The 25,916-nt window shown below is 41.3% G+C and overlaps 1 long non-coding RNA gene across 2 annotated transcripts in view; it reads right to left on the reverse strand.

Moving 5' to 3' along the window:
• The window catches only part of LOC122791131, a 1,637,998-nt gene that overhangs the window by 204,764 nt on the left and 1,407,318 nt on the right, over nt 1-25,916 (reverse strand). For both annotated transcript variants that reach the window (XR_006363110.1, XR_006363106.1), the window contains exon 3: nt 15,130-15,304. This is a non-coding gene — a long non-coding RNA (uncharacterized LOC122791131). The remainder of the gene's footprint in view (nt 1-15,129; nt 15,305-25,916) is intronic.

Genomic DNA, 25,916 nt, shown 5'->3' on the forward strand with positions numbered 1-25,916 from the left:
AGGCAGATATGAGGAACTGGAGAAGGCAATGATAAAGGAGGTTACTACCTTCTATGATCTAAAGCTATTGGAAAGGTATATTAGTTCCAATACTACACCGAGGGGTCTGAGAGTAGAGTGTCTTCCTGCCTATGAATTTACAGAGGATGAGGCGGACTTATCCTCTGAATGGAAAGCTATATCTTTGAGGTGTACTTTGAGCTGGCTAGGTGTTTTGGTTAAGAGGAATGAAAGAACTTTGGACAGAGTTCGTGCTTCTATTCTACAATTACAAAAAGCGCTAATTGAGGAGAGTTCCGAAAGTGCGTTTGAGAGAAACATGATCGATATTAAAGGCAGGGTTGCCAAGGTGGAGTCGGAGGTTATTTCACGTAAAAGAAGGAAGTTTGTTCGTGACACCAAGGATCATGAGTCGGGGAAACTATTCTCGTGGCAATATAGCTTTAAGAGGAAGCGCAACGCAAGACGTGACAGCAGAGGGGGCCCCAGGTTAGGCGTGGCTGGAGATACATCAGCATCGTCGGTGGAAATGGATTCCACAAGTAGAAAAAGTGTGTCTTTTGAGGATTTAAATATGGAACAGGGATCTGTTCCAGGCTCGAATGGAGGGGTCAATAACTCTAACCAGAGCCCAGTTCAGAACAAGGGGCGAGGCCGCCACTTTCAGGGCAAGGGAAGAAGGAGATGAGAGGGCCTTTTCCAATGGCGAAGTTTTGAATAATTTTTCACTCGAACATGGACTTATACATCAGAAACAAGAACAAATATGTGTTTCCAGTTCCTATTCACATTGGGGTAAAGGTGAGAACTTTCGCATTGTGAATTTATCCAATTGTGTCATCACGGACAGTGTTAAAATGGTATTGCATAGGGGAACCAAATTTGTTCCTACGAGGTTTCTCTCTTTGGCTGACATTTTATTGGAAGCAAAGGATTTTTGCAGGAAATTGCATTTGAGAGTTTTTTTTGCTGATAGATCTGATAATAACAAAAATAATAATTTTGTGGATTCTATTTTGGAAAGTTCTTTGATGAATATGTCCTTGCATGAAAATGATGTGATAGATGTATATACAGCAGATGAAAATTCTTTGTGCTCCACTGGTTTTGAATTTAATACTGGTTATGGTAGGTTAATTGTTCCCAAAGTTCCTTACCAAAGTAATTTTGTTCCACCCAAAATTAATGTAGCAATCAGTGTTTTTGAAAAAATGTTGTTTAAACAATTGGAAAATGAATATGGGAAGTTTAGAAGGGGTGGAAAAGCATACAATTTGAATAAGGAAGAATGGATGGCTCTGAAAGAAATAAAAAGGTCCAATGAGCAATATGTTTATACTCAATCTGATAAAGGGGGCAACTGGGTAATTTTGCCCAGAGAAGAGTACAATTCCATAGCGTTGGGGTTATTAAATGAAGCTAAAGTGTATACAAGGTTAACTTCTAATCCTATTAAAGAATATAACTCCATGCTGTTGGAAGTGCTTGAGAGGGGTGAACAGTTGGGATTCTTTACATCAGCAGATGTGAGGAGGTTACATATTAAGAATCCAAAAAATGCAAGATTTTTTATCATTCCCAAGCTACATAAGGATGTTAGGAATCCCCTGGGTCGCCCCATTGTTTCAGGAAAGGGTGCTTATTTACAAAACATAGGAATTTTTTTAGATTCAGTGTTAAAGTGCCATCTGTATAGAATACAGGCTCATGTAAAAAACATTAAAGAAATATGCATGGAAATGAAAAACATTATTTGGGAATAGGACTTTTATTGGGCTAGTGTGGATGTGAAATCTTTGTATACCAGTATCAATAAGCATTGGGGACTTGAAGCTATTGGAAAAATGTTGGGAGAGGGACCTAGGACTAGTTATATCATAAATCTTTTGGAATTCTGTCTAGCACACAACTGTTTTGAATTTGAGGGTAGGTTTTTCTTACAAAATGAGGGCACTGCAATGGGGGCGCCATATGCGCCCTCATATGCTATTCTATTCATGGCCCATTTTGAGAATTTATTCATTTATTCAAAAAACTTTTTTAAGAATAAGGTGGTGAAATATAAGAGATTCATCGATGATCTCTTATTTTTATGTAGGGGTGACCCTAGTGAGTTTGAGAAATTTGTTTTGGAGATGAGGGACAACCCATGTGGTTTGGATTTTACACATGTAGTAGGTAGAAGGAATATCCAGTATTTGGACATTGAGTTGTATGTTGGGTCTGACAATAGGGTACAATATAAACCCTTTTACAAAGCTACAGCAGCAGATCATTTTTTGCACACATCTAGCATGCATAATGATTGTCTTATAGATTCCCTTCCATTGGCAGAATTCAAATGTATTGGGTCCAATACTTCTGAACTTGGAAGGATTGGGGTGGAGTTTGATAAAATTGAGACAAAGCTTATTGAAAGGAGTTATTCTAGGAGGACAATCAAGTCAGCTAGGGTACGTGTAGTGCAGGATTTGGGTTTAAGGAAGTTAGACAGGAAGAGATACTTTTACACCAAGAAATGTCCAAATGGCCAGATGGGAAATGTTGGGGATGAAGGACAAAGGGAGAAAATATTTTTTGTTACCAAATATTCTCAATTTTCCTGTATTTTAAGGGAGACAGTATCTAAATTATGGCCCATTGTTACTGGAGATGATAAGGTGGGTAAGTTATTTCCAACAACGGTCACTTTTTCCTATGGCAGATATCCAAATTTAAAGGAAATATTAAACATTAGAAGTAAGTTGATGAGTAACATTAAGAAAGGAACCTACCGCTGTGGTAACTGCAAGGTGTGTGCTAGGGTCAGAAGTCTTGATGGAACCAAAATCAACAATGTATGTTACAATGCTCTGGAATATTTTGATTGTAATTCATCGGGGGTGGTTTATATCATAGGTTGTGGTTGTGCAAAACAGAAATGGTATATTGGACAAACTAGTAGGAAAGTTAAACTTAGAATTCTGGAGCACTTGGGGGACATCAGACACAAAAGATTAGATAGTCCGGTGGCCAAGCACTTTTGGGAACAGCACAAAGGGGTTCCTGAAGGGTTTATTTTTTGTGTTTTGTGGAAACTAAATGTTTTTGGTGAGAATAATGCATGTTTTCACAATAAATTATTGGAAATGGAGTCTAGATTTATCTTAAATTATAATACTCTTTTTCCAAATGGGTTGAATTTGGAAGTGTAAAAAAATCACATAAGGTAATATTTGTGTTATGTTTAAACATATTAAATGCACAACGGTTTGGAGTGTATTAAATATAACTATCACATCATCATATATATTTTTTGTATTAAAAATGTAAAAGTGTTTGTCATGGAAGATAAATTATAAAAAATTATATTTAGTATATTTAATACACAGTACATATTTTATACATGAGGTGAAGTATGAAATTTTAAAGGTGAAGTTGGAAACTTTACATGAAAAAATATCGTTGGTAAAAGTAAGGTTTGGTTAAAAATTGACTAAAAATGTTTAATTGTTTTATTGAGTCAATTATTTATGCAAATGTTTTGAAGATGTGTTATAAAAGGGGTGTTGTTTGAATTATAATGTATTCCATGAGAAGGCGAAGGCCGAGGTACCAGAATTAAAGAAATTTTTTGCACAGTTGGACTGCTTGTGTTTAAGCACCATTGGTATTTTTGGATTTTCTGAATTTTTGGAGTGTGTTTTTGGAACTTTTTCTCCATTCCTCAGGCATCCTCTCACTTTTCAAGATTTCATTAAACAATCTAGTTAAAAACTCCACTGATATTTCACCTAAACACCTCCATGCTTCCACAGGTATGTCATCTGGACCAACAGCCTTTCCGTTCTTCATCCTCTACATAGTTATCCTTACTTCCTCCTTGCTAATCCACTGCACTTCATGAGTCACTATCCGCACATCATCCAACCTTCTCTCCCTCTCATTCTCTTCATTCATCAGCCCCTCAAAGTACTCTTTCCATCTGCTCAACACACTCTCCTCACTTGTGAGTATGTTTTCCTCATTATCCTTTATCACCCTTACCTGCTGCACATCTTTACTAGCTCGGTCCCTCTGTCTAGCCAGTCAGTACAGGTACTTTTCTCCCTCCTTAGTTTCCAACCTTTTGTACAACTCATCATATGCCTTATCCGTAGCCTTCTCCACCTCTCTCTTTGCCATGCACCTCATCTCCTTATACTCTTGTCTACTTTCTTCATCTCTCTGACAATCCCACTTCTTCTTCACCAGCGTCTTTCTCTGTATACTCTCCTGTACTTCTTCATTCCGCCACAGGTCTCCTTGTCCTCCTTCCTCTTTCCAGATGTCACACCAAGCACCTTTCTAGCCATCTCTCTTACTAGCTCTGCTGTAGTTACCCATCTATTCGGTAACTCTTCACTGCCACCCAGTGCCTGTCTTAACTCTTCCCTGAACATCACCTCACAATTATCATTTTTCAATTTCCACCATTTGATCCTTGGTGCTGCCCTCACACTCATCCTCCTCTTCTTGATCACCAATGCCATCCTACAAACCACCATCCTATGCTGCCTTACTACACTTTCCCCTGCCACCACTTTACAGTCTCCAATCTCCTTCAGACTGGCCCATCTACATAAGATATAATCCACCTGTGTGCATCTTCCTCCACTCTTGTATGTTACCCTATGCTCCTCCCTCTTGTTAAAATATGTATTCAACACAGCCATGTCCATCCTTTTCGCAAAATCCACTACCATCTGACCTTCTGCATTCCTTTGCTTAACACCATACCTACCCATCACTTCCTCATCCCCTCTGTTCCCTTCACCAACATGCCCGTTGAAATTTGCTCCAATCACCAGTCTCTTACCCTTGGGTACAGTCATCACCACTTCATCCAACTCACTCCAAAATTTTTCTTTCTCATCCATCGCACACCCAACTTGTGGAGCATATGTACTAACAACATTCATCATTACACCATCAATTTCCAGCTTCATAAACATCACTCTATCCGACACTCTTTTCACCTACAAAACATTCTTAGCATACTGTTCCTTCAGGATAATGCCTACGCCATTTCTCCTCCCATCCACACCATGATAAAACAATTTGAACCTGCCTCCAGTACACCTAGCCTTGCTCCCCTTCCATCTAGTCTCTTGCACACACAATATACCAACCTTCCTTCAGTCCATCATATCAGCTAGCCCTCTCCCTTTACCTGTCATACTGCCAACATTCAAAGTTCCAACCCTCACTATCACAGTCCTAGCCTTTACCTGCCTTCGGCCATGCCTTCCGCCTCTTCTCCTCCTTCAGCCAACAGTAGCCCAATTTCCGCCAGCACGCTGTTGGCCAACAGTACTGGTGGCGGTCATTGTTAACCCGAGACTCGACCGATCCGGTATGTATATGTGCACTATATAGAATATATGAGTATTATATTTTGTAATTTTATCCAGAGTAGTTAGGCATAGGTGTTGCTACGGCACTGATGATTTTTTTTTACCTGGATGGTTATGTGTTGGTGGCATTCGAAGTGGAATATGCTGGTGTTACATCTTGTAATTTTACACAGACTGTAATTGGACCTGATGATCAACTTTGGTACACAGGACTGTGGGCATTGTGACTTTCTGGGTAGAATATGCTGAGGTTATGTCTTGTAATTTTACCAAGAAAGAGTAACAGTATTCAACTTGACTCATTATCATCTCTGAATTCCTACAGACCATGGATGATCATGCATTTCTGGGCATAGGAAATCCAGATCTGAAAGTTCATCCAACTAACTCTTCTAGGAAAAACTGTAGCATGACTGGGGTTTGGAAACGTCCTCTCATAAGCAAGCAGCCTGCAGCTACCCCTTCCCCTCTTTCCTCCATTACCTCCTCTCACTTTCCTTGAGCTACTACCTAGCTTATCCTCTCTCTCCCATTAGACTACCTCTAAACTCCTTTGTATGCTTACTGCACCTCTGCTCTTGTCCACTAGATGTCACTCTATCCATGTCTTTCCTTAGTATACTAGTATTTATCTTTACCTTATTCTTCTAATCTCACCCTTCCTACCCCTATCCCTTTCCTCCTTCTTATTGCTCTCTCTTTTCCTCTCCTGCTAGGCTACCTTCTCTTGCCTGACTCCCCTAGCTTTTGCTGATACTTTTTCCTTTCTCCTCTGGTCTACTCTGCGTGCCCGCTCCGTTAAGCCCTCGGCTCACTCCGCTCCCCTCCCTACCCCCAATTCCCACCCACCCCCAGGGGTCCTAGCCTTATATTTCTCTAATCCCACCCATTTCCAAACTACCCTATCCTTCTGCTTCCCACCAACTTTAAACCCCTCCCCCCTCCACACCCCACATCCTCCACATACCTCCCTCCATTAGTTACTAACATCCCCATCCTAAGGCCTCCTTTCTCTTTCTCTATTATCACTCACTTCTATTAACATTCTACACTCTTTTCCTGTCCCTCTATCTTGCAAATACCTTAACATCCTTATCACTAGACTTACCTCTTTATTATTCTTCCCTGTTAACTTTAACACTGACTACCACCTTGCTAACCCTGGTCTTATATCTCTACGTTAATCTCTTCTACCTTACTCACCCTCAATAATGGCCCTCAACTTATCCACACAGCTTATACTCTCATTAATACTCACGACTACTCTCATCTCTACCTACCTCCTTTCCTTCATAGAATACCCACTCTACATTCAACCCTCCAATAAACAAAAAATTACTTCTACCTTCCACACTCCTCTCAGTTCATTCTTAAATGTCAATACCACCTTTAGCTACAACCTAGCCAAATTCCATAGGCACTCTCACCTCACCTACACCCTTTCCTCAGATAGGAAAATAAAACCTCTACCCCTTCTCAAGAGCAACCTTACACCTGCTCCTGATGACTCTACCTTAAAAGACGGTGATATTCACCCTAACCCTGGCCCCATAAATCCTTCTCCACAAACATCCAGACCAACCTCAAATAACACCCTACTGTTAGGGCATCTTAACATACGCAGTGTAAACAACAAAGTACCCTACCTACATGCTCTCCTAGATACTCACAGTTTTGACATTCTCTGTCTTTCCGAAACCTGGCTTAAGCCAGCTACCAAAGACACTGAAATTTTACCCCAAGGATATAATATACTAAGGCTTGACCGTACTAAACGCAAGGGTGGTGGAGTTGCAATTCTGTTTAAAAATCACCTGAACATCTCTACCCTGTCTGCCTGTCCAACCCAGGACAGTAAAGTGGAAGCCGTCATTAGTAAACTCCAACTAAATGCAAAAAAAGCCCTTTATATCATCTGTATGTATATACCTCCTGGTAATAATATACCTATCTTAGAAAACTTTCTTAGCTGGGTCTCCATCAACTACCCCCAGGAAACTATAATTCTCGGTGACTTTAATATAGACTGGAATACCATCAACACTGAAAATCCCACCTCTCACATCAACCTAAATGGTTTCACCCAAACCATTACCTCTTCTACAAGGTTTAACAAACCAAGTAAAAAGCAAACCATTTTAGACTGGATACTAATAAACAAACTTAACATCACATACAATGTAGGTACTTTGCCTGATGACCTCAGTGATCATTGCTTAACCTTTATCACAAGAGAGAAGAATGACTTTCCTCACCTCCCTAATATTAGAAATATACGATCTACCAAACACTTTAAAACGGACCTATTTCAAAACGAACTCAGAGCTTGTAACTGGAACCCCTTAAAAATACTTCCACTTAACGAAGCAGTATTATTCTTCAATTCTACTTTTCTTTCCATTCTGAATAAACATGCTCCCGAACGTACCATTAGAATGAGGTCAAATACAGCCCCATGGCTCTCAAATGAAACTAAAAAACTTATCCTCTCTAGAAACAAAGTCTGGGCCAAATGGAGGCACCTTAGAATAAACTCTGATTTCCTTCACTTTCGTCAACTAAGAAACCTGACCAAAAAAGCTATATTAAATGACAAAAGAAAGTTTTACTGTGAACTACAAGAAACCCATTTTAATAAACCAAAACAATTTTGGTCTTCCGTCAATAAACTCCTTTCCCCAGGTTCAGTCAAAACTCCCTCCCCACTCAATACTGACCCAGACACCCCTGACCAAACTGCCAATGCTTTCAACTCCTTCTTTACTGAAACCATTCAATCTCTTGCAAGTCAACTGAACACTAATAACTTCTACCCTCCAAATATTTTAGCAAACTCTTCCTACAACTTCTCTCTACAACCGGTCTCTACCTCTTTCATCCATCGACTTATCCTCAAACTGAAACCTTGTACACCCTCTGCTGACAAGCTTCCCTCCCTCTTTCTGCAAAAGGCTGCCAAAGAAATTGCCTACCCAATTTCTATACTTATAAATAGAACCACCCAAGAAAGAACTATCCCTGACATCTGGAAAGTCTCTCATATTATCCCACTACACAAAGGCGGTAACTCTATCGAGTATTCTAACTTTAGGCCAATTGCACTTCTCTCACCTTTAGCAAAGATTATGGAGAAGTGTATTCATCAACAACTTGTTCAATATCTGTCCCTACACAATATCTTAGCTAACTGTCAACATGGTTTTAGACCCCACCATAGCACTACTACTGCCCTCCTTTCCTTTGTAGATACTATCAATAGCAATCGCAATAATAACCTTCTCTCTTCTGCACTATTCATTGACCTTTCAAAAGCTTTTGACATGGTTAACCACTCTTCTTTAATTAATATCCTGGAATCCCTCTCATTTGACAAACTTTCCATAAAATGGTTTAGTTCATATCTCTGCAACAGACAACAAGCCGTTCTCTGGGATAACCACATCTCCTCCTTATTGCCCATTTCTATTGGAGTCCCTCAGGGCTCTATTCTTGGCCCACTTCTCTTCTCCCTCTTTATTAATGATCTCCACTCTGTTATCCCACAAGCCACCTGCATTCAATACGCTGACGACTCCACAATTATTTGTTCAGCAACCTCATCTTCTGACCTAATCACACTAACCCAAACTATCTTCAACACAGTAGAAACATGGTTTACTAGACGATACCTCCTCCTTAATGCTAAAAAAACTAAACTTCTCCTCTTCACCCGCACCACTGTACCTCCCCACTACATTTTACCATCCTGTCTAACAATAATACTGTCATCTCTCCAGACTCTACAACTAAACTGCTTGGAATAACCATTGATAACAATCTCTCTTTTGATCAACACATTAACAACACTATCAAATCTGTAAACAGAAAAATGGGATCCTTATACCGGATCAAACCATTTCTCACCCCATCAGCAAGAGCCACTATCACCCACTCTCATCTTATATCCACTCTCTTTTATGCCTCTCCTATCTTTACTAACCTCAAGAAATCTAACTTAAACAAACTAGCAACTTGCTACAATAACATTGCCCGCGCCACTGGCAACCCCTTCAGAACCCATCACTGCCTTAATTTGAAACTTCTAGGCTGGCTAGAACTACAAAACTATCTTACACTCACACAACTCTCTATTGCACACAAAATTTTGTACCAACCTAATAACACTCCAATTCTTTCACAGCTTTTACCACGTTATAATAATCTTACCTCCCTTCGCTCCTCTTCTAAACTCTTGACCAAACCCATAAAAGCTCACAACTTAGCTGGTGACTCACTATTCACTAATACCACAGGCCAAGTATGGAATTCTCTACCTAGGGATATAACACTAATCACATCCCTACCCCTCTTCAAACAACAAATCAAACTGTACTTCCAAAATCACTGGCTTTGCTCATGTAATACTCCTGACTAACTTCTCTACCCCCCTCTCCTGACCTTTAACCTCACCTGGTGCTTTATATCTAGCATATACCTTTCCTCTCACTTTAATTCACTCTTTGTTCTGACCTTTTTTCTTACCTTTCCCATATCCTCTTGTTAGTCTCTTTTTTCTCTCATCTCTTGACTACTATCTCATTCCTATCCTCTCACATTACTTAATTCCTCCTCCTTCTCTTTCCACTCTTTTCTTATTGTAGTAGGAGCCTTATGGCATAGCCTGTATGGAATTTATTAAGTAGCCCTTGAAACTGTCCTATCTCTAGTCAGGACTTTTAATGATAATGTACCTTCTTTTTGTGAATTTGATTCGCCTAGTTTATTATTAGCAATTTGTACTCATTCTTGTTTTTTACTATTGTTGTCTTACTTGTATTCTTTGTGTTTATTAAAAGTATGTCTCACTGTTATGTTCTATGTGGAGCTTTTCTCCCCGGGCCTCTACTGAAAATGGAGATATATCCAGCTAGACTAGCCCGGTTAACAAATGTAAAATAAATAAATAAATAAAAAATAAGGTACCATCTGATAATATGACTATGAAGATCTCTCTGGTAGTTATTATTATGCTGTGAACAGATTATATTTAGTCTTCGAAGTGGGTGGTACAATGGTGCAGTGAACAGCATTGTTACTTTGTAGCAAGAGGCTGTGCCATTTGGTTCCTGGCTGGGGTACATTTTGTGAGGAATCTGCATATCTTCCTTATGCTCATGTGAGGTTTCACCATGTGCTCTGGTTTCTTCATACTTTCCAACAATATGCTGTAGGCAGGGTGACTTCTAAATTGTCCAAAAGTCTGTGTGCCTGGCAATTTAATTGCATTTCCCCAATTACCAACTAAACTCCATGGACAGCAGTGGCTGTTAAAGGAATCAGTGTACCAGTAAAGTGCAACTCATAAGCATAGATTGAGTTTATGAAATAATCCACACAAAGCTGGCATTAGCTAGCCAATAATGAAAAAAGTTAGAGTATACCACATCTTTCTGCAGCTAATATGCTATTAGCTACGCACAAACCTCGGAAAATGTCTCCTTACTCGATGATGGCAGTTTCTTGGTAGGAGACTCCATGTCATTCTCCAATATGGAAAGAGAAAAAGACAAGCAGAGACCCTTATGGAAGTCTGTAAGGTAAATGTATCAGAGATGGCACTGCTGGTCCCCATATGATGCACACTTTAAAAAATAGCTGCTGAACCAGTTTATATTATGAGGATGGGTTCCACTGCTGAGACGTCTTTGTATATGAATAGTGTGATTCACACTATGGAAAATCCTTGAAAAATCAAAGACTAGACTTTTAATACTTTATTCATATTTAATGCAGTAGATCTGTAATTTGTTACTCTCAGAAAAATAGTGTCCGCTCCATGGTTAAGTCTGAACCCACACTGAGCTCCATTGTACTGATTGTGATTATATTTATGATATAATGCATCAAAGAAAAGAAGACTGAACCTATTTTTCATACTCCTCCATTTACCTCTCTCCATGCCTTCTAGAGTCAGGGTCACAAGGGAGCTGAAGGCTTTCCCCGCACTTAGTGGGTACAAGGCATACAAGCTCATCCTTAAAGGAACACCAGCCCATCACTGAGTGCAAGCACACAAACTCACTTTCACATGTACAGCTAGAGATGACTCACCTACTGCACACGTTTAGAGCATGGGGGAAACCAGAGCACCCAGTGAATCTCCACACAGGTATACAGCTGACATGCAGAGTCCACACAAAAGGCATCCCAGATGAGAAATTAACTGGAGAATTAAGCACTACTAAGTGTAAATATCCAAGAATTCTATAAAGCAAGGACGATGAAAAGTAGATGAAAACCTAAAATGCACATTTCAGTGGATTGCAAAGGCAGTTTTGCCCTTCACTTAGATTTTTACATATTATTCCTTTTGTTTCTTCAAAATCCTGCATTAGGCACCTTCAAATCATTTATCTTTTAGAATGCATAAGCAGGATTTTTTTGATTCTTTATTTGAGTAAAGAAAAAAATAGAATGCTTCCAATGATCTACGAAGGAGCAAAATGTAGGGAAGACTACCATAATGTAATCCAAGACTATGGCAGTACCTGCAGTAGTGTTGGTAACCTAACTTTATGCCTTCCAGTACCAGCAGCAGTATTACTAACCTGAATTCAGACCTTCAAGTACCTCCAGTAATGTTACTAATGTGTATTCAGGAATAAGGGTGGAACATTATGGATCAGCACTGTGAAGAGTGAAGGCAATATCCATAAGTCAGTTATACACTCTATGTCATTTATTCGGCTAGAAAGCCATAAAGCAAAGAGTACTCACAGGTGCGGCATGAAGCAAAGAGTACTCACAGGTGCGGCATGAAGCAAAGAGTACTCACAGGTGCGCCATGAAGCAAAAAGTACTCACAGGTGTACCATGAAGCAAAGAGTATGCACAGGTGTACCATGAAGCACAGAGTACTCACAGGTGCGCCATGAAGCAAAAAGTACTCACAGGTGTACCATGAAGCAAAGAGTATGCACAGGTACACCATGTGGCAAAGAGTACTCACTATATCTCTCAACTGTCCCAAATTTTGCAGAAAGTTCTGCTATGGGGCTGAAAATAAGAGGGTGTCACAGATTCTCAAATGGACCCTTTAAATTCTGATTTATCTTTTATTTATATCATTACACAGTGCCAGCATGCCCTGGGGTGTGCCACAAATGTACAAGGATGCATGGGATTACATCAGAGCCATGACAGTGTTGAGAGCTAGCAACTAGCCATCAGGAAAGTAAATTATAAGCAAATGTTATCAAGTAAGTTACACGAGCAATAAACTTTGCATAATTGCAAGTATGCAGATAGAGCCAACACACATTGGTGGGAGGACTTCTGAAGTTTTACTGCACTTGGACCCTCTAATCTATTTGGACAGTCAGGAAAGAAAAAAGTGCAATTAGCATGACAGATTCCTATGCTAATGCAAGCTAACCAGCCATGATTGACCCAGAAAAAAACAGAAAGCAAAATACTGGTCCACTCCATACCACCAGCAGGCTGAGAAGACTGTAAAATTAGTAAGCAAAACTGAAAAATAACCCAGGCCAGGCAGCAGAAGAAAACATTATGCATAGTATGGGATTGGATATACAGGGGTCTTTGGGCTAGCAGCAGAGTTTCAGTGAGCATGTTGTGAGCACATATTTTAAGCTGCTGAGGGGTGATATTAAAAAAAAAACGTTTTGCTGTTATTATCTAATGCAGGCTGTAGTAAGTCAAGCATGTAGCTTAAACTATAAATTTGAATTCACGGGGGTACTGAATTTTTATCTCCCATAACATTCTAATCACTTAAAAATATTCTTTAATGCCTTTAAGATTTTAGAATAATGTTAGCATATTATTTTATGCTATGATCTCTGTAAACATGCAACATCTTACCACTTGCCAGTGCAGCATTACAGGCTGTCTGTTCAGCTGCAGGTTATATGCTTTATTTTTTTGCAATGGCTGTTTCAGAACATGGTTAATTAACACTTTCCAAAATCTGTTTCTTCTCATTATTAAACTTTTTTTGTCAGCAGATTTCACTTCTGTTGTATCCTAATTAACATTTTACTTACAGTTTATATCCATTATACACTAGTGATGAGGATGATATTGGTGATAATAGCTGAGGGGAAAACAGAAAAAAAAAAATCAAAGCCAGGATTTTGTGACACTAATGTTGGCAGCCTTAATGTTGCAAATATTCAGAAATCAGTGTGAAATACATTTGTGCTGACTGTCGAGTGGACCAATAGCGTATTGTTTTGATAAGTGAATTTAAGGGACAATGTTGCTCCCAACAGTTTCTTAGGACTTGCTAACATGTAAATAGAGACAGTGGGGACTGTTGGCTGAAAGCATTTTTTTTTCTCTTATTCCTTTGATTCTCATGCCATCTGACATGAGTGACTGACTTTCGTATCATTCTGTCAGTTCTCAAGCTCAATGCGGATTTAATAGTATTCATGGAATTGACCTAGGGAAACTACAACATGGTGTGTTTTTAGTGCTTAACTCTGTACCTTTCATGAAGGAAATATAGGAAAAGTATACTAAACAGCCAGACACATATGTACAGACACTGACACACAAATGTACAGACACAAACTGACAGACTCACGCACACTAAAACCACATACACACACACACACACACACACACACACACACACACACACACACACACACACACACACACACGAGATAGTGTAAGTAGAGCTTATTTAATTTGCATTTATTTTAATTTGATGTAAGTTTAGCTTATATGATTTTAAGTTTTATTAAAGAAATCCTATTTTAATTTTATACAAGTCTGATAGACAATGTAATTTTATTTTTTGTAATAAAACACATTTTAGTTCTGTCTAATGTCAAATGTTAATATAAATAAATCATTTTTGAAACTTGTGTTTCTAAGTGGTGGTATCCCACAACCCTATTGGGGTGGGTGGGGTTAGGCTGTTAGTTATGCAAAATTTATGCTAATTAGTGCACTGATTTTTTTGCCAGATGTACCTACTTTTCTTGGGCCTTTGTCCAGATTTTTGATGTCTGAAAGTCAAGAGGTATGGTACTCACAGATGTTTCATGAAGCAAAAAGTTCTCACAGGTGCACCAAGAAGCAAAGGGTACTCACAGGTGCATGGTCTGCAGTAGAACAACTTGTAATAGCTTGTATTTGTGCCACACTGACACCCCTACATGACCCAGGACCAAGACCACAAAAGCAACAAATATCTCATGTTTATACACTCAACTGCAGCATTCATATTGAAGGGAACTACTCACCTAGAAACCTGTCCATTCTTGTGGATACTGCTGTCCTGAAGCTAAATAGGTTGGTAAATAAGAGACTTCTTCTTTCGGCTTTTCCCAGTTAGGGGTCCCCACAGTGGATCACCTGTCTGCTTATGATTGCCAGTGGAGTTTTATGGTGTCGAGTTGACTGCCCGGTGCCCAACCTTCCAGAGAAGGCACACACACACACACACACACACACACACACACACACACACACACGCACTCACACCTAGGGCCAATTTAGAGTGTCCAATCCACCTACAGCATGTCTTTGGGGTGTGGAAGGAAACCAGAGCACCCGGAGGAAATCCACATGACACAGGGAGGACATGCAGACTCCGCAGAGAAGACACCCCAGCAGAGGATCGAACCAGAGAACCTCTTGCTGTGAGGCGGCAATGCTAACCACTGCACCACAGTGGCCACCTGTTGGTAAATAAGAGACTGATGAATGTAAAAGAAAAAGTAGCTTTTAAAGGAATTACCTGTTGTTAGACATCTGCCTATCCCACCAATGACATGAATTTGTTTACAATACTTGGTGAGCTGAGTGGTTGCTCCGTCTCTTATGGTGGATGTATGAAGTTCCATTGTATCCATTATAATAATCATGGCAGTGCAGAAGAATTCCCTCATGTAGTCAAAAATGGGTCAGATAACCTGAAAGACAAAAATTAGGTTTTCTTCTCAGTCCCTCATTTTGAGAAATATTCTGTGCTCCAACCACTGTATTTCACCTCATTTCTTGTTCCAGAATAATTATTCTTTCACACTTTACAACCTCACCTGCCATTGACATCAAGTTCTTTTTAGCCAGCTCTTCAGAATGTTCAACCTTGGTTCCTCCAGATTTGGTGATACTCTGGTGTAATCCTTCACTGAGCGGGCCCCCTCTGGGGGGTTTCAGGCATGTGTGGCTAATCACACAACAGGAGTAAGATGAAGCCAGGCAAGGATCTGTAACAATGTGGCTCACTCTCCTGCCAGCATACCAGATAATCCATTTGTGGTGGATGCGGAGATGGGTGTTGCAGGGTACATGTCCCTATGTCTACAGTTCTGCATCATGCTATGCCTGCACCACCTCATAGCTAGCTAATTATATCTTGTCACCATTTCCTAGTTTCCTTGGGAAGCCATGACACCAGACATGACCAGTATGTCCTTGCAGCATCCATTGTGATACAAATAAGCATGCAAGAGACTTACCACTCCCCTAGCATCCCTCACTGCCTCCTTCAGTACCACAACTGTTAATTGAACCCAAGCTACCTTGGGATGTAGTTAGGCCATTACCCTTTTTTGTCACAGTGCCTATTTCTATACTCTAAAAATCATTCCAGAGGAACCAAAATATCACAAATGATAAGTGCTTTTTTACTTCTTTCTCTGTATTTTTCTGAATGGAGAAAGTGAAAAAATATCCAAAATTTCAAGGTGGTTAAGATCCAAAGATTATCATGTGTTCTTTCAAATTACAGTTTGATTCAATGGAAAGCATCCACCTAGCTGAGTAAACAGTGTACTTTTTTTACAAAGAGTGGCATTATTCCTCCTACAGACACCAAATCATGAGGGATAACTCTAAGGGAAATCTGCATTCTCTTTTAACAGGTCGATCTTAATTTCTCTAATAATCTAGGTGAATGTAATGACCTGCTTACTTATGTTAGGCCTTAATAATCCTTTCTAGAAAAATAATAAATGCTGCAAAAAATGCAGCTAAACTAGCCATCACTAACTCCTGACAGGAGGATTTGCAGTCTGGAAGGAATGCTCTATCAATAATAATGAAGTAGTCTCACAGGACAATATTATTGCTTCTAATAAAACTGCCATACAAAATTCTATAGCGTGAGTCCTTAGAACATGTTATTCTGATTACATTTACCAGCAACTGCCATTGCTTTAAGAACAGGACTGATCATATATTCAGAAAGCAGTTTTAACAGTAAAACAGCTACACTAATTATTTAACAGCATGTCTTTTTGTTGGCTTGGTAAAATGAAGTATCACTAACTGCCAGCTTGGGGTTTGTAAGTTTTAAGATGAATCAGACCCTGGCCTCAGAGACTCTGAATCATGAGCTATCACCACTAACGATATTTTTAGCTGTGTTCTACCAGTTTTCATTTAATTTCAAACAAGTATATATATATATATATATATATATATATATATATGTGTGTGTGTGTGTGCACATATATATATATATATATATATATATATATATATATATATATATGCACACACACACACACACACATACATATGTATTGATTTACTTACCTTCATCAAACAGCACTAATATCAATGCACATAATGTTGACACCAAATGATCAACATTATGCACATTGACACGTTATTGTGCATGTGCCAAGAATACGTTTCGGTACATGCAAAATCTTTACAACAAAATGCAAAAAAATTAATAAATAAATAAATAAATAAATATTTTTTTGTAAGATGCCAAGCACACATGCACACATACATGACCTGCTAATTATATACTTTAACATTGAGATCACACAGTTCATGGGGAAACAGCAAATTCCCCAACCCTGACCATATGTTTAGCTGACCAAATTGTGTTGACTAAACAGATGTCAACTAAAGCATTGTTCGACAAATTCCATCTCTCTCTCTCTCGATATATATATATATATATATATATATATATATATATATATATATATATATTAAAAAAACAAAGACCATGACAAAATATATAACGGAATCATAAAACTTTTAGTTATGTACTTACCATAACTTTAGATGTTTGGGATCCATCTCGCCTACATTCTGTACTGATGGGTTCGGAGCCGATCCTCGGCTCCGACTCGGCACGCTATACTATAGAGCAAAGTCTCTTATTGGCTGAGCTATTCGATATCCCAGGATGCACCACCACCAATTCCCCAGATCTTGTTTGTCCGCACACATGCACACACACATGTACTGCTGAAATAACATTGCCAGATGTTTCAAGATGAAACGGTCGAACTCGAACCATCCGGTCTCTTCTGATCTCCAAGGCAGGGGGAAGGAGGGTGGGTTATTAAGAATGTAGTAGATGGATCCCAAACATCTAAAGTTATGGTAAGTACATAACTAAAAGATGTTATGTGATCCTATCTCGCCTACATTCTGTACTGATGGGACAGCATCCCTAGCACCTGATTCCTGGGTGGCTCACTGGAAAACACTCCTGAGAACTGTGGAACCGAAGGAAGCTCGCTCCCGAGATGCCACATCCAATTTGTAATGAGAAATAAAGGTGTGAGGAGAGGACCAGGTCGCCGCAGCACAAATGTCACTAATGGCAAGCTTGGAATGAAAGGCTGTTGAAGTAGCCATAGCCCTTGTAGAATGAGCTTTCACAGTGGTTGTAAGCTCTCTATTAGAAAGAAAATAAATATGACTGATACAGTCTCTGATCCACTTGGCAATAGTGACCTTCGTGATGGCTTTGCCCAATTTATTGTCTGAAAAGGACACAAACAACTGATCTGCTTTCCGTGTTTGGTGCGTCCTATCTAAGTAGAAATGCAATTGTCTGTGAACATCCAGTGAGTGGAAGACATATTCTGCTCTGTCTGAGTAGTTGGGGAAGAAAACTGGAAGTTCCAAAGACTGTTGAAGACAAAAACTAGAACAAACTTTGGGAACAAAAGATGGATTAGGCCTAAGGGATACTCTATCCTTGTGAAAAACCAGGTACGGCGGTTTAACACATAGGGCTTGAAGTTCCGAAACTCTTCTGGCTGATGTAATTGCCACCAAAAAGGCAGTCTTCCAGGAAAGAAATTTCAAGTCAGAAGTTGCTGCCGGTTCAAAGGGGGAAGAGGTCAAAGCACCTAATACGAAATTAAGATCCCATGGTGGAGCAGGATGAGAAACTGGAGGACGTAGAAGCCCAGCACCTTTCATGAAGGCTTTACACAACTTATTGCTCATCAAAGGTGGATCTATGCTTTCATGAAAATTAGAAATAGCTGCTAATTAAACCTTAATGGTGGAGACCGAAGAACCTTGATTGAATAAGGAAGCTAAAAATTTCAAAACTTCAGCCACTGGGGCAGTAATGGGATCTAATCCCCGGAGTTGGGTCCAAATGGCGAATCTCTTCCATTTACTATTATACATCTTCTTAGTCGAATTCTTGTGGGCCGAGGACAAGATATGTATAACTTCTGAGTCCAAAACCTGGTTCCTGACTATAGTCAGAAGTGGAGGAGCCAAGCTGTTAACCTCAGTGAGTGAAGGGACTGGTGAAGCTGTCCCGACTGGTGGATCAAGAGATCTGGAACCTGGTCCAGGAACCATGGACCGTCCAGTGCGTATTTCCGAAGAAATGTCAGCCAGACTTGACGAGGCCAGTATGGGGCAACTAAAATCATCTTGCACTGCAAGTGAATCGCTTTCTGGATCACCCTGGGAAGAAGGGGAACCGGTGGAAAGGCGAACAGTAAGCCGGTGGGCCAAGTTTGGACTAGGGCGGCCTTGGGAAACCCCCCCGGAACCGGAGTGAGAGAGAAGAACTGTAGACATTTCGTGTTGAGGGGAGTTGCAAAGAGGTCGCAACAAGGAGTTCCCCATCTTCTGAAGATCTGAGATGCTACTCTGTCGTTCAGAGACCACTTGTGCGGGGAGAGAATGGTTCTGCTCAGTCTGTCGGCTATCACATTGGATCTCCCAGGAATGTGTGTTGCTACCAAGAAACAGTTGGTTGCAACAGCCCAATTCCATACTTTCATGGCCTCTCTGCAAAGAGGGTAGGACCTGGTCCCTCTCTGCTTGTTCAGGTACCAGACTACTGACATGTTGTCGGACTGAACGGCAATCATACCCTGGGGGAGGTAGCTGTGTAGTTCTTGAAGCGATAGAAGCACCGCCCTCATTTCCAGTATGTTGATGTGTAGGGAACTCTCGTCGGGGTGCCACTTGCCTTGGACTGACCTGCCCAGGTAATGTCCCCCCCCACCCCGTCTGGGAGGCGTCCGTAGTCAAAGTGGCCACTGGAGGAGGAGGAACGAAGGGTCGCCCCTGACCCAGGTTGGAGGAGATAAGCCACCAACGGAAGTCCTGTTTGCACGTCTCCGTGATTATAATGTGGTGACTGAGAGGAAGTTTCTGATACGACCACTGGACCAACAGGAGCCACTGGAGAATCCTCATGTGTAATCTTGCTAAGGGGACCAGGAGAACGGTAGCCAACATGGAACCCAACAGTTGTAGGACCATCCTTGCTGGGGCTCGGCGTTTGAGGAGCAACTTTCGGACTTGAGATTGTAATGTTTCTATTCTCTCTGTAGGAAGATAGACCCGCATTTGCCTTGAGTCTATCTCTACCCCGATAAACCGTATGTGCTGAGATGGCAGCAATACAGACTTTGCCCAATTGAAGGTGATTCCTAGGGAGGTGCCTAGAGATATAGTGGCTGCTAGGTTCTGTAATAGTAGATGCCTGGAGGTGGCAGTTAGGAGCCAGTCGTCTAGATACGGAAATACCTGGAATCCTAGACTCCTCAGGTGAGCAGTCACCACCGCCAAACATTTGGTGAACACCCTGGGGGCTGTGGTGAGACCAAAGGGCAGTGCGCAGAACTGGAAATGACTGTCTCCCAGGCTGAAGCGCAGATGTCTCCTGGACACCTGATCTACCAGAATGTGATAATAGGCGTCCTTGAGATCTATGGAGCACATCCAAACACCTTTCTCCAGTAGCGGGAGAATGGATTGTAAGGTGACCATCCGGAACTTGGACTTTTTGACTGATCGATTCAGGTTGCTGAGATCCAAAATGGGCCTCAAATCCCCGGTCTTTTTTGGCACCAAAAAGAATTTTGAGTAAGTCCCTAATCCGGTCTGGTCTACGGGGACTGGTTGGATGACTCCTTTTTGAAGCAGCTTTGAAATTTCGATGGCTGCAATATCCCGTTGACTGGGTGGCGGGTCCGGGATTTTCCTGGATGGCGGGGGGGGTGCGAAAAGGGGATGACGTAACCTCCGGCGATGATTCGGAGCACCCATCGGTCCCGAGTGATACTCTCCCAGGCATTTAGGTGCCTCGAAAAATGACCCCCGACTGGCTCCGGAGCTGCGCAGTCGGGCAATCCTTCAGGGATGCTTAAAGGTTGAAGAGCCACGAAAGGACTCATGGTCTCCAGTGTTGCGGGGGCCTCTGCCGCCTCTGGGACGGCGTCTTCCTGAAAAATTTCCCCCTCCTCTGCCTTTAGAAGGGGGATCATCCTGCTGTGAGGGGTAATTCTTCTGAGATTTACGGAACCACATTTTCCCTCCTCTTTTAGCCTTGGGATAAGGCCGAAAGGGAGAGGAAAACCGTGCCCCTACGGCAATCAAAGTCTTACCCTCTTGTTCACAGCGGGTCAAGGTGTCCTTTACCTTGGGTCTAAACAAAGAGGACCCATCAAAGGGAGCGTCGGCAAAGGAAGACTTGAAGGCCTCCGCAAAATGACACAGGCGGAGCCAGGCTTGTCTCCGTAGAACAACACCCGTACCCGCCGCTCTACTCGCCCCCTCGGCTGCATACGAAATGAGCCTCATGGACGAGTTCGATATCGACGATAGAGTAGCCAACTGAGAGCTAACCGTCTCGGCCATCTGCTCAGGTAGGTTACCAGAGAGGGTATCTGAGAGTTCCTTGATCAGGTCCCTCTGAAGTCTAGTGAAGTGCGTCAGGTAATTCAGAGACCTTAAGGTAAAGGCTGCTGAAGTAAGGGTACGCTTCCCATACCGGTCCATGCTCCTAGACTCCTTATTAGGAGGATGGACGGACGTCGAAGCCTCTGCCACATCTTGTTGGGTAGCAGATGCCACCACCATAGCATCTACAGCCACACCCTTGGTGAGAAATTCCTTTTCCGGGGGCACTGACTAAAATTTGTTAGGGCGAGCAGGCACCGGTTCCACAGAATCTGGATGTTCCCATGCCCTTCGAGAGATCAAATCCAGGAGCTCATCGAAGGGCGGAGACACCCAGGAGGCGGAGGGCTGAGCCCCGAAGGCCTTGAGGAACACCGACTCGTCAGAGGAAGGGGGTTTGGTCTGCCAGCCGCCTCATTGTTTGAGGACTTCCAGGATGTCCGCAAAAGAGACATCATCCGAGGACGACTTGGGGGACCCTTCCGCATCATCAAGATTGGTGTCCGAGGTGAGAGACTCGTCAGGGGAGTCGACGTGCTTCCTCTTGCACTGTTTTTTTCTTGGGGGTTCCTCCGAAGACTCTTCAGAGGGACCTCCAGGAAGAGGGGGACCCCCAATGGGGGTGACCTCAGGCCCCAGGGCTCAGCTGTCTTGAGACAGGGGGACTACAAAGGAACCAGTCTCCTTGCCTAGGGAAGGTGCTGGGGAGATGGTGGAGGTAGCCAAAGAAGATTTGGCCAAAGCACTCCTCATGGCTCTAAAGGCCGGACCCCCAGAATCCTGGGAAGGTCCGACCCCCAAAGCCATAACAGCAGACGGCACTCCCGCAGCCGACGCACTGAGAGAGAGGCTCAGAACCGAAAACATCGGTCCCGAAGCGTCACCCCCGGGGCCGACCGAAGAGGTCCGTGTACCGAACTCCGACCCGAAGGCCGGGGTAGGAGTAAGGGTCGGAGCCGACCCGGAAACCTCCATCGGCTCCACCAGCACTGGCTCCAACGGTGCCGAGGCTGTTGGAGGAGGAACCAAGGCTAAAGGGTGGACCATCGGCTCTGATGCCGACTGGGCTGGAGCCGAAACTAACTTTTGGAAGACTGGAGACTGAAACAGCCTTTGGAGCACCCTGTCAATGTCCGAATCCGACATCTTGGAAGACCGGGAGGAGATCGAACGGGTCCGAGTAAACTTCTCCACCGGCTCCGAAGGACTGGGGGACCGGCTCCGAATTGTCTCGATCAAAATCAGTGCCGAAGGAGACTCCATTGTAATTTCCCTCGTGCCGAAGAGGTCTTCGGTGCCGAAGGGGAAGAGTCTGAGCGGGTAACTCTCATCGGCTCCAAAATCAGTGGAGCCGATGAAGGTGACCCACCTCTCGAAGCTCCAGCCATTGGCTCCGAAGCCAGAGGAGTCGAGGATGGAAGCATCGAGGCAGACCATTCCGCCCTCGGCTCCGAAGTCAGTGGAGCCGATGGAGAAGCCTGCCGAGATTTCTTTGTGGTCGGTTCCAACGGACTGGTCGGAGCCAACGATTTCTTTTTCTTTGAGGGAGAAGAAGAGGAAGATAAGGCCTCTTCAAAAGTAGGTTTGATAAGCCCTTTTAGAATCAATTTGTTTTTCCTCTCTTGGAGGACTCGAGAGGAAAAAGCGTGACGCACGCTACAAGACTCCTGAAAGTGTTTGGGGCCTAAACAGTACACGCATAGGGAGTGATCGTCCGTTATGGACATCTTGTAATTGCATCGGGTACATTTTTTAAACCCTGAGGGTCTGTGCTCTTTAGACATAATTGCCAACAGTTAGTAGTCACAGGAATAAAATGTATATAGCAATGTATCTAACCCAGTACAATGGGTTTCAAAAATTTCTCTTCACAGTTAAACAAGAGAAAGCCAACAAATAAATCACACAACAGGAGGGCCAAGAACCCTCTAACTAAAAACGGATACTTGACTACCTCACAAAACTCACACAAGAAGGCTCACTCACGCGCGAGGGGAAGGCCCCTCTAACTTAAACGGAAACCTTACCCTGAAAGACAAATTTACCACAAAAAAATAATCAGTAAAAGTCAATCATACACAACGATAGCTGTTAAAACAGCTTTTGGGTTAAATTTAAGAAAATTCCTGACAGAAAATTCTTAGAAAGAAAGCACTTAGCTCAGCCAAGTTCGAGACCACGTCTTTGCTTGTAAAGCGGCAAACGAGATCTGGGGAATTGGTGTTGGTGCATCCTGGGATATCGAATAGCTCAGCCAATAAGAGACTTCGCTCTATAGTATAGCGTGACGAGTCGAAGCCGAGGATCAGCTCCGAACCCATCAGTACAGAATGTAGGCGAGATAGGATCACATAACATCTCTGGTTACTAGGCTTTGCTTTCAAGTGCAAATGTTTATGCTGACCTGACTAAAGGTCATGCACTCAGAAATGATGTGCGGGGTACAGGTACTTTTAGTTTGAAATAGCAAATAAAGTCTGTTCTTCATTCTTTCATACATGCAACATCAGCAAAGAAAAAAATTAAATTGTCACCTGTAAAGACAAGACATTTAGTGTCATGTTCCCTAGCTACAAAGAAAGTAAAGCAAAGCTGTAGATGCAAAAATGTGTTCTTTCATTTTACACAAGAACAATCTAAAAATAAAGTAAACATTTTTGTATAGCTTATTCTGCTGCTGGTTTGAAGGAATGGGAAATATGCAAATACACTGAAGTGTCATTAAAAATAATTAATTTTTATGTACAGTTTTCTTTATTTGTGACATAGTGTAAGTAGTTCCTACAGAAAATGATTGCTGTGAAATAGTGTCTGAAAATCATCAGAAATGCAAATCAGTGTTTGAAATTTTCCATTCCCTTGGCATGTATGATGTGCATATTAAGGATAAGAGATAGTTAAATATTTAAAGGACTTAGCTGCTTAGCCAAGTACACCAAACACTTCATCCTTATTTGCACATGTATGTAGATCAGAGAATTTGTGAAATAATCTAAATGTATTAAAAATACCAAGATGCACTGATGTTTGTAGGTTGTTTCAAGTCACAATAATGAAGAAATAATAAGCATAGTATTTTTGTTATATTTGAATATGTGCTCTGAAATTACTCAAAGCAATCGGCAGGAGTCCCATAACAATATATATATATTGGCCTAAATATCATTTTCATTATTTCTGCTCAATTTCATGTGTAGTGACTTAGAATACAGAGCAGTAGGGACAAAGGGTTGATGCTAGAGCTAATGTTCTGCACCAGGCTTTAGCTTGAGGAATAGAACAGCAAAAAAATTAGTAATGCAGAAACTGCATAGCTCTGTGCACTGACGAACACAGTGTTAGCTATGTGCGTAAGCGAACTGTTGTTATTCAGAGGCTGACTCCACTTAACTAAGGTTGACGTAATCTTCCTCCCCTTTGCTTTCACATGGGACAAGATCAAATAAGTATCATGTTGCCTTATTCTTACATCTTAAATCTAGCACAGCAGATCCCTCTTTCTGCTGCAAAAAATGATTCTTTATGTTTTATATAAATGTACAGTGGCTGATTTCATTCTACCGACAGGCTGTCAACTCTTCATTACTCAATATACAAGTTTGCTGACAAAATGAAAGAAAAAATATTTTTTCTCCAATCCTTTATTTCACTTTATTAGAAGCATGTCCACATTCTTCATTGCTTCCTATTTTCCTTTAATTTTGCACTGTTTAAACTTTTTATTTTTTCTCCAAGTTGTATCCAATTTTTATATTTCCTTTAAAATCTCTCTTCTTTATCCACTTAATTGCATTATTATTTTTTTCTAACCACTAGCTCTCCTACCTCCCACACACATCCTGGGTGACTGCTGACACTTTATTGTTTCTTGCTATCAATATCATTCAATATTGCCTTAAAAGGGCACCCCAGTCTCCAAGTTATTTTACTCACATCACTCTCGGTTAAGGTCATCCACACACTGTTGTAACTTTTTCAGAGATGAATGGCCTAATTTGTATTTAAAATTTCTTGCTAAAGTTTTACTAACACTAAAGGAAAGGAAAGTGGTAGGAAATACGTTGGCGGTTCTTGCTGTAGTGTTTATCTGTGCAATATTTCCAGCTAAATATTTCCAAAGTATTGTATACCAGTTACATTAGCTGGTTACATAGTAATGGCACTAATTTCCCGTACAGACTGTGACTTAATTGTAGATAGCCAAAGCCCTGACTTCTTGACTAAGATAGGAGAAGAAAGTAAAAGAAAAACAATACATAATTTGAATTAAAAAGAGAGAGAGAGAGAGTACGGGAGCTACTTATAGCTGCAAGAAGATATCTAAAAAAGGGGGACCATTTTCTTAAGTGAAACAGAGAAAAATTCTGTGTTGATGAGAAGATAATTTAAGTGCAGCTAATGAATCAATTAGTGAACCTTCCCTCACTGGAATATGTGGGTATTTCTTGTCATGTAACATACATCTGTTTGACTTTAGGAAATTGGTGCCTTAGTCTATGAATCATTTGAAATAAAACTGGTGCATTAGTCTATGCATCATTTGAAATAAAGTGTAAGCCTGTACAATATTGCAGTCTACAAAAAAAAAAAAAAAAAAAAAAAAAA

The sequence above is a fragment of the Protopterus annectens genome, chromosome 1.part2 (assembly GCF_019279795.1).
Source record: "Protopterus annectens isolate FY-2018-M chromosome 1.part2, PAN1.0, whole genome shotgun sequence".
Taxonomy (NCBI): domain Eukaryota; kingdom Metazoa; phylum Chordata; order Ceratodontiformes; family Protopteridae; genus Protopterus; species Protopterus annectens.